This window comes from Ornithodoros turicata, chromosome 1 (assembly GCF_037126465.1).
Source record: "Ornithodoros turicata isolate Travis chromosome 1, ASM3712646v1, whole genome shotgun sequence".
Lineage (NCBI taxonomy): Eukaryota > Metazoa > Arthropoda > Arachnida > Ixodida > Argasidae > Ornithodoros > Ornithodoros turicata.
Genome location: NC_088201.1, coordinates 187,844,482 through 187,864,137, shown reverse-complemented (window position 1 = coordinate 187,864,137; position 19,656 = coordinate 187,844,482). Strand labels below are relative to the sequence as shown.

At 43.2% G+C, this 19,656-nt stretch overlaps 1 protein-coding gene across 1 annotated transcript in view; it reads right to left on the bottom strand.

Moving 5' to 3' along the window:
- Window positions 1–19,656, bottom strand: part of LOC135378881 (uncharacterized) — a 57,824-nt gene that overhangs the window by 17,482 nt on the left and 20,686 nt on the right. The window contains exons 3-4 of the mRNA XM_064612032.1: window positions 16,461–16,562; window positions 6,021–6,122 (exon numbers count right to left, since the gene is read on the bottom strand). The gene's annotated coding sequence lies outside the window, so the exon portion shown is untranslated. The remainder of the gene's footprint in view (window positions 1–6,020; window positions 6,123–16,460; window positions 16,563–19,656) is intronic.

Genomic DNA, 19,656 nt, shown 5'->3' with positions numbered 1-19,656 from the left:
ATGGCACTTGACTTTTTTATGTTAGCTGAACTTCTTTTCTAGCTGTGTAAGCTGCTTCAAATAGATTAGGAATCCACCAGTGAAGAGGGTGAGGCGAGAGGTCGTCCACTGGAAGGCACACCTGAAGCGTCTTTGTCAGGATCTCCGTCCATGGGGCGTTCCTAGAGGATTATTTCCCAGGGGGGGGGGGGGGCAAAGCGTGCAACCACGTCACCTCCTTCCCTGGAGACGGACGCTGCGGACTGTGCGGGTGTTCACAGATTCATATTATGATGACTCTGGGAAAAAAATCATGACCTATCAATAAAGAGTGCGCAATTTTATAAAGTGACCTTGTCCCCCTCTCGGTACGCTCATGCCTGCGTCACCAGGATCTCCCAAGACACGAGACGGGGAAGATTTAAAATCACATCATTATTTAACCACTAAAATTAACGAATTTTCTATATCTGTCCAAGTCGGTTTAGCGAACGAAAGCCACATTTTAGCGCTCGTTAGGCTTAGTAGGGCGGAGACGACTGAACAGTACGGTGGTTAGTTTATTATTAAGTTGGTCCAAGTTCAGTGTTTGCACCGCTATGTCCAGGTTAGTCTAAGTTCGCTGTTGGCAGTTTCCCGCGCGCAACTGTGCATTGTATAGCCAGATAACATTTATTTACAGTAGTTTGTTTTGAAATGGGGATTTCGATCACTTTATTTCGAGGTACACCCAAGTTCTGCTAACAAATAAAAAGTCCAGTATATGAGCACCATAAACGATAAACGATAAATAAAATCACATCACATAAAACCGCGAAATCAAATTACATATAAGTGCGGTGAAAGAGGCGGTGAGCAATTGTCCGGCTTCAGCGGTTCTGTGGTGAGCAATTGTCCGGTGAGCAATCGTCCGGTGAGCAATTGTCCTGGATCCGTACACATCATCTTAATTTAAAATCTAACTTATAAAATCAACCTGAATTATCCTCGGCTTTGATATATTTCTCTTATGGGCAATCTCCCTACTCGTTACCGTGTGGCATTTGTTGTTATGAACTATGAGGGTGGTGATGATGGAATTGTTTGCTGTGGTCGGCTGCAAGAAATACTGACCTATCTATGACTATTTTTTTTTTTTTTTCATTTTTGGATACCCGAAATGACAGCAACCCCAGAGGTGTCTATGGAATAAATAATGGGGAGTAATTTTTTTAATTACCGCACTTGTTGCCGTGAATCACCTCATCCCATCGTCATTCATGTAGTTGTTGTCAATTAAGGGGACAATGGTAACAAATGAAAAAATGAAATAAAGGAAGGTAATTTGAAAATGAACCTTACTGGGTCTGATTTTGAATTTCCAGTAGCACTCCATTCGTGTGTGTGCCTTTTTTTTTTTCGGTGTCCTCGACATTATACTTCCAGCTTCAGAGCTATACGCGTGTTGGTATCAATCGTATCGAAAGAGATTGCGGGTACTATTACTGTTGTGGTCATGTGGTTTTATTACCCTTTCCTCTGTTATATGCATGTTGGAGAAAGAAGGGCGGATGTATGAAAAGCATGCTACACGGGGTTTTGAGTCTTGGCGTATTATTTAATTTATATAAATGTCAGAAGGGCAAAGAAGCGTCGCGTTTTAAAGGTGAACAACGTGATGGCCTCTATTAACGTCAACCTTGCAACATTGAAAAATTTTCTGGGAGGATCATAATGGCAAAACCCCGAGACAGGGGGCGATGAAGGGCACACACGGGGCACACAACGTCACAAACACGACTCGAAGTCGGATACGAGATCTCCCTCTGCCCACACACAATAACGTTTTAGAGTTCTTGAATACCGACCCAGAAAAGTAAGAGAGGAGAATGGGCCTCGCTTCTCATGGGACTTCTTGTTATCAATGGGGTATTCGTGCCAGAGTCTGCCAGAACTGGCCTTCCACGAGCGAGCGCCAGTGCAGACTGTGCAGGTCAAGCATACAACCAAGTTATGCGGATGTTTTGCATGGTGATTCTTCGCCTCCAAGGGCCAACGCATGGAAACCTCACCGAAAGTTTGTTGATTTTTTAGACTGCAATGCTTGCAACATCTTGGTAAGAGAACTTGCCTTATTTATTTTTGGTTAAGGAGAGCTGAACGCCTCTAGATTAATAGTATTGATGGTTTGTGTAACAGTTGTGACCTGGCAAAATGGCGTAGGTGCAGGCTTGCTGGTGGATAAACTTCATAATGTAGAGGCCGGAGTCTGTGCACACAAATGTATGATGTGCCCACGTGTTTGTGCAGTACTAGACGAACCTGACATAAGTTCTTTTGCCATTCTCGTCGACCTTCTATGTCTTTCGCCCCAATTATCGTTCAATCGACCCGCATGTAAGAGTGTTTTAGAGTGTGTTAGAGTAATTTCAAACATAAACGCAGCAAGTGACTCATGCGCACAAAGGAACAGACGACAAGACAAGCGAACGCAGTCCTGTCGCCTGTACCTTCTTCCTTCGTGCGTATGTAATTTTTTGCGTTTACGTTTGTTATTATATGACATACGAGCCCGTTTTGCGTTTACTGTTTGCATTTAGCGTATATGTTGATGGATTAGAAGATGATATATCGATATATATCGGATTTCGTTGGCGGAATATTGGCAGCGACGTTCTGTGCGGAAAAATGCAGAATACAATTTGAAACCGCCAAATTCCAAGTAAAAGATAGATAGTTGTGTTCGTTTTGATAAATATCACTGTGTATGCACGTATTTTGATGTAGTGTATCATAAGCTGCCCTTTAACTACATCATTACTTATTGCTTGTCGTTCTTTTTGCCGTTTAACGAAACTGACAGCTTCTCATCTTTTTGTGTATAGCTGCTGCTTGAGTTCAGAATATTGTTCCGTCCAACGAGAACTCGTCGCACAAGCGCAGCAGGGATTTGAAGATCTTTTGATGATCGTACAGGAAAACGGCACGGAGGCTGAACTACTCCTCATTGCAGATAGCGATGGTAAGTTTTTCTCTTTTGCTTTTTCCCATTTTAGGGACACTAAATATTCAATATGTGCTATTTCAGGTGACCTGTGCGTCCTTGCCCTGAAATTAATTTCGCGGAGATAAAATAAGTAGTCTTCGTCACTTATCATAGAGGTGAGAACAAAATACGCTTGCTTTGCATGTAGGCATTATTTAAAAAAAAAAGTCTTTTCATGAACAAGAGCTGCCTCTCTGCCCCATAATCAAGCTCATCGATATAAACATCATCCAAAGTGCAATTTTGAAGCTCGAAGAGACAAAGGCTCGGGAGAAGTGCATTGATTTTGTAAATTTATTTATGTAGTACTATAAATAAACATTTTTGCGTTTGGTTCACAAAACTTCGCATTGTCTTTGAAGTTATTTTAGGTACAGACATGACGCACTTTATTCCTTGCGTGCTTTTGGTGCAAAGAAAGATACTGTTCTGCACCCAGTGATCTAGATTTCTGTACCTTTGTAGTACCTTGCTGCTTAGATTAAATTTATACCTTCAAATTACCTGATAGAAACCTTCTAAACGGTATTTATTCTGCACCCAAAGGCGTGGATTTCTATACCGTTACTATACCATGTTCTATTGACTAAATAGATACCTCGGGGTATATAATTTGAACCTCTCAATGGTACATATTTTACTCCCCAAGGTTTACTTTGTTATACCTTTGCTATACCCTGTTCAGTTTCAGTTTATACCTTGAGGTATTTAAGTTATGCCTTGTGAATGGTATTCTTTTTGCACCCACGGGTCTACATTTTGATACCTTTGCTATACCCTGTTACTGGGATTAAATTTATACCCTGCAGTATTGAAGTTATACCCTATGTATGGTGTATACTTTGCACCCCAAGGTCTAAATTTTCATACCTTGCTGGAGGGATAAATTATTATACCTCACCTGGTGGTATAATTTTTATCCCTTTTGGGGGATGCGCCACAGGACAAGCCATTTATACCTTTAAAGGTATAAATTTGGCTGACAGTGATACTACCCCTGTCACACGACAAATTGAATGGCATTGCCAGTGAATGACCGTCGCACCAAACGTAATTCGTAGGCCTTGCATGGAGCTACTGGAAGAAACAGATCGTCATTTCGACGACGCTTAGTTGGCTGAGTACTATCACAAGCAAACACAAGTGAGAAGACAATCTACCACTCTGTCCGACTAGACTATCTGACTATCTGCCAACATTTTCTTGTATGTGTGTATTTTCTTTTTTTATATATATTGTTAGCAGATGGATGTTGGACATTATGCTTTTTGCATGAACGATGTGTGCCGCGCTGCCAAATGTACACAGGGGGTCGGGCCGCGTCAAGCTGCACACTAGCAGCTTTTTGCCTGACCTCCCCACCAACTTGTTTGGAAAATAAAGAATTGAATTGAATTTAAAAAAAAACATGGCGACTGTGAGCGAGGGTAGTTCTACGAAAAACAGCATTTAGTTCTTCTTTCCTTCCTGTCAAAAATTATCAAAGTCGTGATGAGATATGGAATTTGTCATTCGTGTTTGATTTCTTGAAACGGTTTATTGTTGTTGTTCTTGCTACCTCTCTACTGCAAAGACGCGCATTCGGTGCGAGAAGGAAAAGCGAATACGTTCCCCGAGCTCATTCATTGGCCAAATGCCATTCGCATGTATGTTCGCCATACGATACGGAAGAAATGTATTTAGTGCGAATGTCATTCGCAGGGAATGACACTCAATTTTCCGTGTGAAAACGGTATAACGGGCTGTTTTCCTCTCTTGCGCATTTCACTTGCCACATTCATTTCACCACTTACTCATCACGCTTGAAGTAGACTCCATTGGAATAGAGTATATTGTCGTTTCTTGTCCACAGCGCGTTATGGGCAAGACAAGTCGTTTATCTGCAACGGCACGCTTACGCAAGCGGTGCCGCCCTCTGGCAAATATTTTAATGGCCTCTGCTCTCATACCGAAAGGAGGAAACGCTGATGAAGTAATAATAATAATAATTGGGAGTATACGTCGTGAGAAAACTGAGATCATGAGCGACGCCACAGCGGTCGGTCTGTGGATTGCTTTTGCCCACCTGAGGGAGGGCGATGAAAGCTCACCACGTGGTACACCGTGTTTAACGTCCCTCGCGGAAGACGTCCTGTCTAAGCAACTTGTGCTGATGAACTTAGATATGCAAGGTGTTTCGCGAGGAGCGAGCCCAAAATCTTCTTAAGTTCAGAGTTATTTTCTCCTTCGTATTCCACTCTTCATATACCTATTTGCGGTGTTGCTTACTTCGGCGTCATTTTGTGTTAACAGCCTTGACGAGCTTTTATGATAAATTTTGTGAAGTGCTAAAATTGGGCCGTTGTCCCGTAGATAGAGCCGTGAGATCTGTAACGTGCAAAAAAAAAAGAGAGAAAGAAAAAAAAAGGAAATCGCAGTGAGCTCATATGGGACTATGGGAGGTGGGAAATGCAATACCTCCGTCCGTCGTTTCGTTCTAGGCGCGGCCGTTTTATGTCCCAACATCTCTACTATGAATCCCTGTCGATCCTCTTGCTGCCGTTCCCTGACACGTGATGTGCCCTCACTTAAAGTAAACCTGGACCTGCTTAAACGAATGTTTAGGCAACTCCTCAGTGCTGTCTTCGGTAGGTTTGCCAGTGCTCTAAGAAAGATAAGCGTCGAAGGCAGTACCGTGTCCACAAAGCATTACCAAAGCTACCGAGGGCACCACTAACAGTACACTAACAAGGCACAAACAGTAGAGATGAGGAATTGCCTGAACCTTCATGCAAGCGGGCTCTTATCTTCGTTGTCGTCCTCAGAATTTCGTGCCTACAAACTAGGGCGAGACAACGAGAGAACGTGTTGGCTAGGTGTTGATGTTGGTGTTGATTTGCTAAGTTCAAGATCTCGGATTCGATCACGGCGGCACGTGCAACATGTCGCCACACATATAGGCTGATTCATCTTACGTGTAAATGTACTCCCAATTTGAATTTCCTAAGGAACGGACAATATGAAAGAATATGCTCACCTCACGCTTGATGAACAGCCTCGTTCAGTGTTGGCGTTCTCGACAGGTGACTCTTTTGCAAACCGCTGTAGATTACTTGCAAAACTTTCCCTGGGGGGACCGCTTTAAAGAATTAATAATACGCAAAAGAGAAAGGAAAGTTCAAAGTGTTCTCCTGTACTGTACGAGTAGGGCAGCTCCTTGATAAATTGTTTTCACACATGACGCATACGAAAAACTAATTAAACTAATTTTAAACTGTGCAAAGGTCGCAATTGTGTAAAACCTCTTCTAATGAAACACCTTGACATTTGGAATCATACACGAAGCAGCTGGTAGACATAACACGAAAAAGTGAAGCGAAATTCTCTTCAGAGAAATTTATTCAAATGTTGCGACTGTGCGAAAGTAAGGAAAACCTCGTTCGAAGAAATACAAGCCCAAGCCAGCTTTTATTACATGAAGTGTAATAAACAACTTTTAAAAGTCGCGGTTTGCGTGAAATGCAAAATACTAGCAACAGGTAAAAGTACAACTAGCAAGACATTCCTTATGTGAACTTCTGTGAACCGCAAAGGCGGTTGATCTGGAAAGTGACTGTTGCTCACACTTTGCTTTCTCACTTTACTGTGGCACACCCTATTCAAACAGTCGATTCATGAGCATAAGGTAACCAGCCAAACAACAGTCACGAATTCTTATTGAGAGGATGTCCACCTCTTTGTGTAAGACATCTCCAAAAACAGTATAGATGGTGCCCTCGTAGCTTTTTATAACAATCAACAAATAAAAGAAAACCTCGAAGCCCGGGGGACGGAAGTCATAAAAGTACTCATAGCACCCAGGGCATTTGCTGTGCCCTTTGGATGTTTTTAGTTGTTCGATGCTCCCATTCTGCTATGCGGATGAGGTGAAACCAAAACAGCGCCTATCAGAACCAAAGGAAGGATATGACATCCACCGTCGACAACTTATCTGAACCGCAAAGCGGTTGATCTGGAAAGTGACTGTTACTCCCACTTTGCTTTCTCACTTTACCGTGACACACCCTATTCAAATAGTCGATTAATGAGCATAAGGTAATTAGCCCAACAACAGTTACGAATTGTTATTGAGAGGACGTCCACCTCGTTGCGTAAGACACCTTAAAAAACAGTATAGATGGTGCCCTCGTTGCTTTTTTATAACAATCAACAAATAAAAGAAAGCCTTGAAACCCGGGTACGGAAGTCACAAAACTACTCATACTTATTGTCTTCTTCAGTATGTCTCAGTATTCGCGTATCCATATGGCATTATTGTATACTGTGCTCATTCCATCCATAAAATTCCAAATGTACAAAATGTACAAATTCCATTCTTGGTTGGACCTCGACAGCAAACGTCCGGCTAAGAATGTATTACAGTCGACCCCCGTTTATCCGGACTTCATTTATCCGGATCCCGCGGTATCCGGACAAAAGGCACGGGAACGGATTTTCCTGCATGTATTTTGTTCTCGTTTATCCGGACTTCAGCTTCCGGACTCGGACAAGACTTCCAGGGAACGAAAATTGAAAATTCTTGTAATCCAGCTTCAGTTATCCGGACTACCGTGAGTAAGAGGAGACGCTGACCCTGCTTCGTCACCCTTCTCCCTGTGTTGGGGTTATTCCCGTCACACGTCAGGGACCTACATTCCTCCGTAAGGGAGACAACCATGCACGATGACCCCCTTTTCTATTTGTGTGCGTTGGGTCACGTTGGCCAGTCGAGTCATTTGGAAATATCTCGAGCAACTGTCCGGTTCTAGAAGGGAAAACTCCAACCCAAGGGCCTGCTGCTTACGGCCCGTTGACCGATGAAGACATTCCCCTAGCTCAGCTGCGATCCCTGGTGCAGAGACTCACTGAGACTGCCGTAGATGATGCTGCGGTTTCTGACTACGTTGACGTTGCAAAGGATGATGACGCGTGTGCAGCTATGACTGATGACGGTGTGATTGCTGCTCTTGCCTCCGATGATGTGCAGCAAGACGGTGCCGATGACGCAGTGAGAAACAAGACTCGGACATCGACACTTTGCGACCGCACTGACATTCTTCGAGCAGAGCAACAGCGTGGCTCACCTCTATGGAATTAGCAAAAGTTTGCAGGAATCGAGTGGCTACGCCACTATCCCACAGAACCATTAACCGCCCGTCAACATCCAGCGAACGTCGGGTTGTGGATGTTGGGTACGTCTCACGAACGTACACATTTGCTCCCGATTACGTTTTAACTACGCCCGTACTACCGTGCTAATCAAGAGAAAATTATGCGAAATGGACGTCGTAGGACCGCCGATGCGGATCTTCGAGGGACCAGTGGAGGATCTTTATCGCGGCCCTATATGTAACAGCTGTCATTGACGAGATTTCTATGTTTCAATTAAACCTTGCTCTGTAGGACGTTCCCATTCGGTCGTTTCATTTATCCGGATGCCCCGGTATCCGGACGATTTCGCCGGGAACGGCACCGGCCGGATAAACGGGGGTCGACTGTATATATCGTAACTTTAATTAACATGCATAACATAATTCCATCATTATTATTAAGGATCCCCTAAATAAAAGAAAAATGAAAAGATGAAAAGATAGAAATAGAAAAAACCCACCCCTCCCGGTCATCGAACTGTACGTGAACATGCGTAGCATAGCTACATCCGTTAGAAGTGAACTGAATTGCGAGAAACTAACAGGAACGGGGAACCCGACGACACATGCCTCGAATGGGGTCATAAAATACCGATTCCATATCACTGCTCAATATGAAGTTCTTATTAGTATACTATATCATATTATTAACTTATATTATCTTTATCATTTGATATTATATATCGTTATCTTACACTACGCATATTGCTGCATGTATATCAATTCGTACGAACATAGCAACACATCTTTACACACGTACGCGCATGCTGTTGTACCTTTCACACACATTATTGCAACAACAGAGATTATTGCAGCACCGTTACGGATCAGCAGAATAGCCGTTTTCAGCAGTACGTTTCCATTTTTACAAGCATATTCCCCGTTTTTAGCAGTGACAGAAAAGTGTGCATGTGTGCGTTAGCGCGCGCGCTAATGCAGCGAGCAGTGCACCTGATTCAGCGCTTCAACGATGAGCAATTGTCGAGTGAGCATGTACGCGTCTGTAGCCGACCAATTGTGTTGCGCCTCTTTTCTGAAACACGTATGCACCACATAAACACAGTGTTTTAGGAACCATGTATATGTTTGCCATGAATACTTATAAATTTTCAACCACACGGAATCGGCTTTTGCAGCTTTGGGACTTTCCTGTTGTGGAAACCTCAGTTCCCACAACCTCACGGCGTCAGCGCGTCCGTTCCGCACGCGAAGGAACAAGCAGCACAACAGATTCTCTGAGGGAGGGCGATGAAAGCTCACCACATGGTACACCGTGTTTAACGTCCCTCGCGGAAGACGTCCTGTCTAAGCAACTTGTGCTGATGAACTTAGATATGCAAGGTGTTTCGCGAGGAGCGAGCCCAAAATCTTCTTAAAGGGACTCTGACCAGAAACTGTGGGAGCTCTTTCGTACCTGTAGTCGATAAAGCACCCAACAAGGACTCTCCATGCGAAAATTCACGCATTAAAACTCCACGGTTTCTCTAAGCTCGAATTTTAAACATTCGACTTCATCCGAGTGCAGCACGCCTAGCGTCAAACCGAGAAAACATACGTTTATATAGAATATCCACCCCGGTCCACCATCAAGATGACGTCAACACGGGGGCCACTCGCAACACCCACAATTGGCTCAAACGCGTCACGTGGTCACGCAATATCTGTGAATTTCCTTCATGAAATGGCATTTCTAGTTAATATGTTTTTGTTACAGAGCCTCAAAAAGAAAAATATACCCTGCATTTATCACCTGCAACAGTTTCTACGATTTTCTTTTCAATCTGTACACGGCGTTCGATATATGCTTCCGTATCCGGTCAGCTGTAATGGATGCCGTATGCCGAGCTTGCGAACTGCGAACTTGTGTGACTCCCGGTTCATCCTCTTTGTTCGGGTCATTGGGTTGGTGTTAGAGTTGGTCACCATATTCTGAACGTTTCACCTATCGTTGCGGTGTACTGTTCTTGATCTGCTGCGAAGCGACGAACCGCAACGGCAGTCACTCGCCTCAGCGAACTTCTGTCTGCTGCATCTCAAAGGAGCATGGGGACCTGATGATACCTTCAACTAAAGAAACCAAATGTGCTCTCGTGTGGTCCTGACGGAAAAGTAGTATCAACAAGGTTAGCACATTTATTTTTCAGTTCCAAGTCTACGTACTGAAAACCATGCAGGTGCAGTCGATCATTCTCGTAGCTGTTGTGTAACGCGTATGCTTTCTTACATATCCCACAGAACCCTCCACTTTTTCGACCAAGTTATCGTTATGAGATCCTTCTGATGGCTTCTTACTAGGCTATGCCGCTCCGAAGCATTGAGATAACGAAGCGTCGTGGTAGCTGCGCCTCTGCCTTCGAAAGATGAATCAGTCATTCCACACTGTGCTTACTGGCTTTGTGTAGAGTCTGGCAAATCCGACAGACTTGGATTGCCTTTTTCAAGAAAGTTTGAAATGTAAGTATGTGTATATTGGTTTCACATATCCACCACATATTGAGCGTGTGTATGATTGTACTTTATATGCTACAGCGTATCAGCGTACATTATTATTCAACACGTAGTGTGGCAAACTCGACATCAGTCACACAAAGCCAACAATTGCCTTTTCTTCAATTGCTTATTTTTATCACATCATGTTTTTGTCTACATCTCAATTTACCAACCAACAAAGTATATTATTTTAGTATAATCGTCTGATATTTAACAAGTCACAGTTTTACCATGGTTTTGGCACACTATAGCCCGAGTTGCGTATGCGTCATTAAATTGAATCATCGTCATCTTCAACTGCCATTATTCAATTGAAATGCCAGGTGGATATAATGATATGGCAAGATATATTTTTTTTGCTGTCATCCTGGAATTGCTCATTTCAGAAGAATAGTCACCGTGAAGTTTGTTTTCGTTTTCAAAAACATTAAGAGGACTAAAACCAAACACTTTTCTTTCAGAGCATCCCTTATGCACCTGCATTTCAATTCCAATCTGTATTACAAGAATGACAGACCACTCAACAGAGATGAACATCTGAAAGTGAAAGAGCTGGAATGAAGATACGTTAATCTGTGTCAAAGGTTCTTAGTATGTGTGCGAGTCGAGGACATAGGTCTCAAGCTTATTCCTGTCTTCAGAAGAGGTGACAACTATGCTCCTTCTATCTATTAACCAGCTCCACTTTTTAGGGTTTCCTGTAAACTAATGGAGCACATCATGTACTACCACGTTGTCAACTAAGTTGACTCTGTCAATTTCTTTTTTTTAATTCCAGCATGGCTTTAGAAAAGGGTATTCAGGCAAAACTAACGTAGTGGAATTCGTTCACAGCATTTCAAACTGTCTTGATTTCTGGGTCCATGTAGATGTAGTATTCTTTTTATTTTGTAAGGGCTTTTGACACTGTGCTCTACGCTCGCGTGTTGGCCAAAGTAGCCTAATTAAAATTTGATCCTGCTACCTGGATATGCAGTTTCTCAACTAACCGTAACTGTGGCGACAACTCGTGAGGAGAACCTATCATATCGCCACCATGCAGCATTTGTTATATTACAATCGCTTCACATTTTAATCTAGTCAAAAGCAAGGCCTTTTGGTGATCGGTCTTGTATAATTACGTGCCCCTCCGTTATGTAACACCACACTGGGTTCTTCAACCTATGAGAGAGAAATAAATATATTGCCAAGTAAATTGTCTACAAGGTTCGTTATTCCATTTCGCCACACTACCACAAGCAATTGTTAGAGTAGTGGCCCAGGGTATGAAGCTCGTCACTAATCATCATTCAAACAAAGTTCATAATGTAAAATGCTTTACTCAGAACACTGGCTTAACACAACAATTAAGAATAAAGAGAGTAAACGTTTCATTGCCTATCCAGGTGGCATCATCCCTCCAACAGAGAACAATCAAAAACAACATCAAAGGAGTCAAATCGGTGGTCCGCATTCCTTTCATCCAATGTATTTCATACGCTATTTGGAGGACACTGTGCCCATCAGGCATTTTGACTGTGCATATCAAGTTGAGTGCATAGAATCTGATGCAACCTACATTGGCGAGATAGACAAAAGACGTGGGACAAGACTAAAAGAGCCAGTTGCCAGGGCTACTAATGCTTAGCTTAACTAAACAGGACCGAATCAGTCTACCACTGCTGTCCTAAGGGACATATATTTTGATGGTGCAGTAACCTTTGCTCATGACTAGCGATGGGACCCTAGAAAGTTCTTAGAATCCTGCTTTATCAGGCGTGATGCTTCAGCCTGTAATACATACCGTGGCCCCCTATCGGATGTGTAAGATTCCCTCTTAGATAGGCTGATGTGCTCATCTTTTGCCTCTGTTGTACTGATGATGCCACCTGGATAGGCGACAAAACGTTTACGCTCTGTTTTTATTCATTGTGTTGAGCGGTGTTTGCAGTAAAGGACGCTACATTATGAGGTTGTCACCCGGCTTTTGGAATATATTTTCAAATAAAGTTGTTGTTTTACAAAGCTCAATACATTGCAGAAATCATTCATTTCATTTCATTTATTTCTGTTTGTGTCAAACACAAAACAAGGTGGTACGCCAAAAAGCAGCAGAAGCCGCTATCTTGTTGCCTATTGTTTTGGGGGTGCTATTCTAGCAGTCACATGAAGCACTGAAGGGCCAATTTAAAAAGTAAAGGCAGTCTGATTTATGTTCTTGCCGACATGGCACAGCGTATGTACGAGGTAGTTCCATTTCAGAAGCCTGAGAACACTCAAAGCAATTAGTGTGCTAGCATCAGATATGGTGTACAGCATTACATATTTGCTTTTGCTAGGGCAACTAAGAAGGGTGGATAGAAAGGCAGTTACAACCTATTTCCACAAAAGACACTCAGATTCATTAGCAATTTCCTCTAAGAGAGCCAAGGCTTTTTCTAGATTACTAGAACATGGGTACCTGGTTATAAATAACAAGAATTCATCTACCAGAAGTCAGTGTTTCACATACCCTGCTTTCCATCAACACTATTAAAAGGTGTGACCCCCAAACCTACACAAAATTCCTGGAGAGTCTTTACTGGACACTGTTGCTGTCCCTCTCACCAGGTGCTCTCTATGAACCCGATTCACAGTTCTGGATGCACTGCCTGAGCTAACTTCAGCATGCTTTCCCAACACGAATGGTAACTGCTATGAGGAGTGTTGTACTTACTGAAAGCAACATGAAATGCTGTACCTTGACAGGTAACGTTGATATCCTTCTTAAGACCGTAGAGAGATGTTCCTTGCTCCCTTTCTTCCAAATCTTACTATCAGACGCAAGCCCACTTGCCACCAAGCCAATGAGATGTGCCTCACAGTCAGTGCAATCAAGGGAATCAATCACTGAGGCTCAGAAAAGCTGTTTTCCATCGGGATCTGATCCAGCACTGAGCCGTGAGTAGCCCCGTGAAAGTACCAGGGTTTCTTCGAATTTTAGATGTGCCAGCATTTGTTTTCCTCCCCTCCTTCTTTTTATGTAGTAGCTGATTACTTTAGCCTTGTACTGCTTTGGAGATTGCGGAGATGATGTAAGAGGTGGAACTAGGCTTTATGCAAAATGAGGCAAAGTGTGACTATGTACAAATCTTCTGAGAATGTCTATGTATCATTCACACAAAGAGAGGATACGTGTTACATCTTTTTCCGGTTTTGATATTTATTTATTTATGAATATGTCTCAAAGGCCATTGCAGGCATTACATGAGGGGGGACATCAACATGGATCACTTAACAAATACGGAAGTTACAAGGAACATACATATTTGGAAGACAAGACTCTATTTTTTGTTCGTTCATCAGTCTTGCTCAAGAAATTGTTCACTGTAGCAATGGTACACAATGTCACGAAAGGAGTGCTCATCTATCGTTCCGCAAGACTCATTAAAAAGGACTAGTGTTGTGTTTCAACACAACATGTTGAACTCATGAACCATGCATCATCCTGAGAGCTATAGATCATCCTAAATACAGATGCTGAATTATTTTAAATGTGATAGACGAGCTGTGCGAAGAGGTACCCCCAGTTAGGATCTTGGGTACTTGAAGCCTGTGGCATTTTCTGTGGGAAAGGCTTGCCAGACCCTCTTCACTGCACAGGCTGGGATGACCATGATCTTGTTTTTTCCAAGCTTGTGCCATACTCACCTTGCAAACTGGCGATACGCAGTGTTTCTGCATCGTCTACACAGATGTACATAAAATATAGTTTAGGCAAATAGGTAAGCGGTTACAGTACAGTGTGTGTGCATTGTCATTTCTACATGTACCTGAGAGTAACTGCAGTTTACCTGCCCACACCTTGTACATTACTACACATGCTGTGTTCTTTTAGAACCCAAAATTGTTTTGCTTTTCACGGAATCGACAATCAAGAACACTCAATATCGCTAAAAACCTACGCTAAAACCTTATGCACAGGGCAATACATAAAAACGTGACTCAGGACACAGCACACTGACAATTACAAAACTGCCTATATTGATTTTCTCCAGTTCAGAGTCGTGTACTGTATAGCCTTTTTATGTGCTGCGCCCTGTACTGGAGTTTTTAACGACTCTATTGCAGGACCAAACCAGTTTTGGGCGCCCAAATTTTAACATCGTTCGACAAGGACACATGTGACTTACTTGTGAACACAGTCGCTCATAGGTTCGCGCTGCCCACGGAGTTCAATATGCGACCTTCAGGACAGTCATATTGAAGAATAGAAGTTGGAAATCTTTGTGGGTTGTAATGCACTCATACTGCAGTCATTCGGCAGTGTTTTCGAGCTCCTTGCAGCACAAGCATTCGATCTCCTTCGGCATTATGACACACCAGCCACACCGGCACCATGAACAGCAAGTGCGCATTAGATATCAGAACACGAAATTTCAGAGAACGTTTACATGTTCGATCACAGTGTGCGTTAAAAAGCTCATCGCTTACCTGAAGACAGTCGACTCATGCTGTTTGCTTCATCTGTAACTGATGTTCGTAGAGCTCTAACTTCGTCTCGCATTCGCGGCATCGGCGACGTTTCGAAAGCCTACCGAGCTGTTCAGCACGCATAATTTTCTTCTCGATGTCTCGATCGCAGAAAGGTCAGAAAGAAGTTCCGGGCTCGAAGTCTCCGCATTTCTGCCTTCGACGTCCATATTGAAGATCGCTTTCCGGACGGATGCCGGCGCTCTCACAAACTCACTAACAACAGAACTTCCGGTCCGGGCGCCCAATGAAACGTGGCCCTCGTGACTTCGTCACACACACGGAAATTGGCGGATGTCCACTGCAAAGAGGCTAGATTTCGGCCCCGATTGCGCGAGTTGAGGGGGAAAAGCGAAGCCGGTTTTCAGCTCCCTGTTTGGCAAACTTTGCCTCCGCGCACAGCCAAAATATTTCGCGTGTGGCTTTGAGGCATATTATACCTTCGTAATAGATGCAAACGAAATATTTGTCCAACTTCTGGTCAGAGTTCCTTTAAGTTCAGAGTTATTTTCTCCTTCGTATTCCACTCTTCATATACCTATTTGCGGTGTTGCTTACTTCGGCGTCATTTTGTGTTAACAGCCTTGACGAGCTTTTATGATAAATTTTGTGAAGTGCTAAAACTGGGCCGTTGTCCCGTAGATAGAGCCGTGAGATCTGTAACGTGCAAAAAAAAAAAGAGAGAAAGAAAAAAAAAGGAAATCGCAGTGAGCTCATATGGGACTATGGGAGGTGGGAAATGCAATACCTCCGTCCGTCGTTTCGTTCTAGGCGCGGCCGTTTTATGTCCCAACATCTCTACTATGAATCCCTGTCGATCCTCTTGCTGCCGTTCCCTGACACGTGATGTGCCCTCACTTAAAGTAAACCTGGACCTGCTTAAACGAATGTTTAGGCAACTCCTCAGTGCGGTCTTCGGTAGGTTTGCCAGTGCTCTAAGAAAGATAAGGGTCGAAGGCAGTACCGTGTCCACAAAGCATTACCAAAGCTACCGAGGGCACCACTAACAGTACACTAACAAGGCACAAACAGTAGAGATGAGGAATTGCCTGAACCTTCATGCAAGCGGGCCCTTATCTTCGTTGTCGTCGTCAGAATTTCGTGCCTACAAACTAGGGCGAGACAACGAGAGAACGTGTTGGCTAGGTGTTGATGTTGGTGTTGACTTGCTGAGTTCAAGATCTTGGATTCGATCACGGCGGCACGTGCAACATGTCGCCACACATATAGGCTGACTCATCTTACGTGTAAATGTACTCCCAATTTGAATTTCCTAAGGAACGGACAATATGAAAGAATATGCTCACCTCACGCTTGATGAACAGCCTCGTTCAGTGTTGGCGTTCTCGACAGGTGACTCTTTTGCAAACCGCTGTAGATTACTTGCAAAACTTTCCCTGGGGGGACCGCTTTAAAGAATTAATAATACGCAAAAGAGAAAGGAAAGTTCAAAGTGTTCTCCTGTACTGTACGAGTAGGGCAGCTCCTTGATAAATTGTTTTCACACATGACGCATACGAAAAACTAATTAAACTAATTTTAAACTGTGCAAAGGTCGCAATTGTGTAAAACCTCTTCTAATGAAACACCTTGACATTTGGAATCATACACGAAGCAGCTGGTAGACATAACACGAGAAAGTGAAGCGAAATTCTCTTCAGAGAAATTTATTCAAATGTTGTGACTGTGCGAAAGTAAGGAAAACCTCGTTCGAAGAAATACAAGCGCAAGCCAGTTTTTATTACATGAAGTGTAATAAACAACTTTTAAAAGTCGCGGTTTGCGTGAAATGCAAAATACTAGCAACAGGTAAAAGTACAACTAGCAAGACATTCCTTATGTGAACTTCTGTGAACCGCAAAGGCGGTTGATCTGGAAAGTGACTGTTGCTCACACTTTGCTCTCTCACTTTACTGTGGCACACCCTATTCAAACAGTCGATTCATGAGCATAAGGTAACCAGCCAAACAACAGTTACGAATTCTTATTGAGAGGATGTCCACCTCTTTGTGTAAGACATCTCCAAAAACAGTATAGATGGTGCCCTCGTAGCTTTTTATAACAATCAACAAATAAAAGAAAACCTCGAAGCCCGGGTACGGAAGTCATAAAAGTACTCATAGCACCCAGGGCATTTGCTGTGCCCTTTGGGTGTTTTTAGTTGTTCGATGCTCCCATTCTGCTATGCGGATGAGGTGAAACCAAAACAGCGCCTATCAGAACCAAAGGAAGGATATGACATCCACCGTCGACAACTTATCTGAACCGCAAAGCGGTTGATCTGGAAAGTGACTGTTACTCCCACTTTGCTTTCTCACTTTACCGTGACACACCCTATTCAAACAGTCGATTAATGAGCATAAGGTAATTAGCCCAACAACAGTTACGAATTGTTATTGAGAGGACGTCCACCTCGTTGCGTAAGACACCTTAAAAAACAGTATAGATGGTGCCCTCGTTGCTTTTTTATAACAATCAACAAATAAAAGAAAGCCTTGAAACCCGGGTACGGAAGTCACAAAACTACTCATACTTATTGTCTTCTTCAGTATGTCTCAGTATTCGCGTATCCATATGGCATTATTGTATACTGTGCTCATTCCATCCATAAAATTCCAAATGTACAAAATGTACAAATTCCATTCTTGGTTGGACCTCGACAGCAAGCGTCCGGCTAAGAATGTATTATATATCGTAACTTTAATTAACATGCATAACATAATTCCATCATTATTATTAAGGATCCCCTAAGTAAAAGAAAAATGAAAAGATGAAAAGATAGAAATAGAAAAAACCCACCCCTCCCGGTCATCGAACTGTACGTGAACATGCGTAGCATAGCTACATCCGTTAGAAGTGAACTGAATTGCGAGAAACTAACAGGAACGGGGAACCCGACGACACATGCCTCGAATGGGGTCATAAAATACCGATTCCATATCACTGCTCAATATGAAGTTCTTATTAGTATACTATATCATATTATTAACTTATATTATCTTTATCATTTCATATTATATATCGTTATCTTACACTACGCATATTGCTGCATGTATATCAATTCGTACGAACATAGCAACACATCTTTACACACGTACGCGCATGCTGTTGTACCTTTCACACACATTATTGCAACAACAGAGATTATTGCAGCACCGTTACGGATCAGCAGAATAGCCGTTTTCAGCAGTACGTTTCCATTTTTACAAGCATATTCCCCGTTTTTAGCAGTGACAGAAAAGTGTGCGTGTGTGCGTTAGCGCGCGCGCACGCGCGCTAATGCAGCGAGCAGTGCACCTGATTCAGCGCTTCAACGATGAGCAATTTTCGAGTGAGCATGCACGCGTCTGTAGCCGATCAATTGTGTTGCGCCTTTTTTCTGAAACACGTATGCACCACATAAACACAGTGTTTTAGGAACCATGTATATGTTTGCCATGAATACTTCTAAATTTCCAACCACACGGAATCGGCTTTTGCAGCTTTGGGACTTTCCTGTTGTGGAAACCTCAGTTCCCACAACCTCACGGCGTCAGCCCGTCCGTTCCGCACGCGAAGGAACAAGCAGCACAACAGATTCTCTGAGGGAGGGCGATGAAAGCTCACCACATGGTACACCGTGTTTAACGTCCCTCGCGGAAGACGTCCTGTCTAAGCAACTTGTGCTGATGAACTTAGATATGCAAGGTGTTTCGCGAGGAGCGAGCCCAAAATCTTCTTAAAGGGACTCTGACCAGAAACTGTGGGAGCTCTTTCGTACCTGTAGTCGATAAAGCACCCAACAAGGACTCTCCATGCGAAAATTCACGCATTAAAACTCCACGGTTTCTCTAAGCTCGAATTTTAAACATTCGACTTCATTCGAGTGCAGCACGTCTAGCGTCAAACCGAGAAAAAATACGTTTATATAGAATATCCACCCCGGTCCACCATCAAGATGACGTCAACACGGGGGCCACTCGCAACACCCACAATTGGCTCAAACGCGTCACGTGGTCACGCAATATCTGTGAATTTCCTTCATGAAATGGCATTTCTAGTTAATATGTTTTTGTTACAGAGCCTCAAAAAGAAAAATATACCCTGCATTTATCACCTGCAACAGTTTCTACGATTTTCTTTTCAATCTGTACACGGCGTTCGATATATGCTTCCGTATCCGGTCAGCTGTAATGGATGGCCGAGCTTGCGAACTGCGAACTTGTGTGACTCCCGGTTCATCCTCTTTGTTCGGGTCATTGGGTTGGTGTTAGAGTTGGTCACCATATTCTGAACGTTTCACCTATCGTTGCGGTGTACTGTTCTTGATCTGCTGCGAAGCGACGAACCGCAACGGCAGTCACTCGCCTCAGCGAACTTCTGTCTGGTGCATCTCAAAGGAGCATGGGGACCTGATGATACCTTCAACTAAAGAAACCAAATGTGCTCTCGTGTGGTCCTGACGGAAAAGTAGTATCAACAAGGTTAGCACATTTATTTTTCAGTTCCAAGTCTACGTACTGA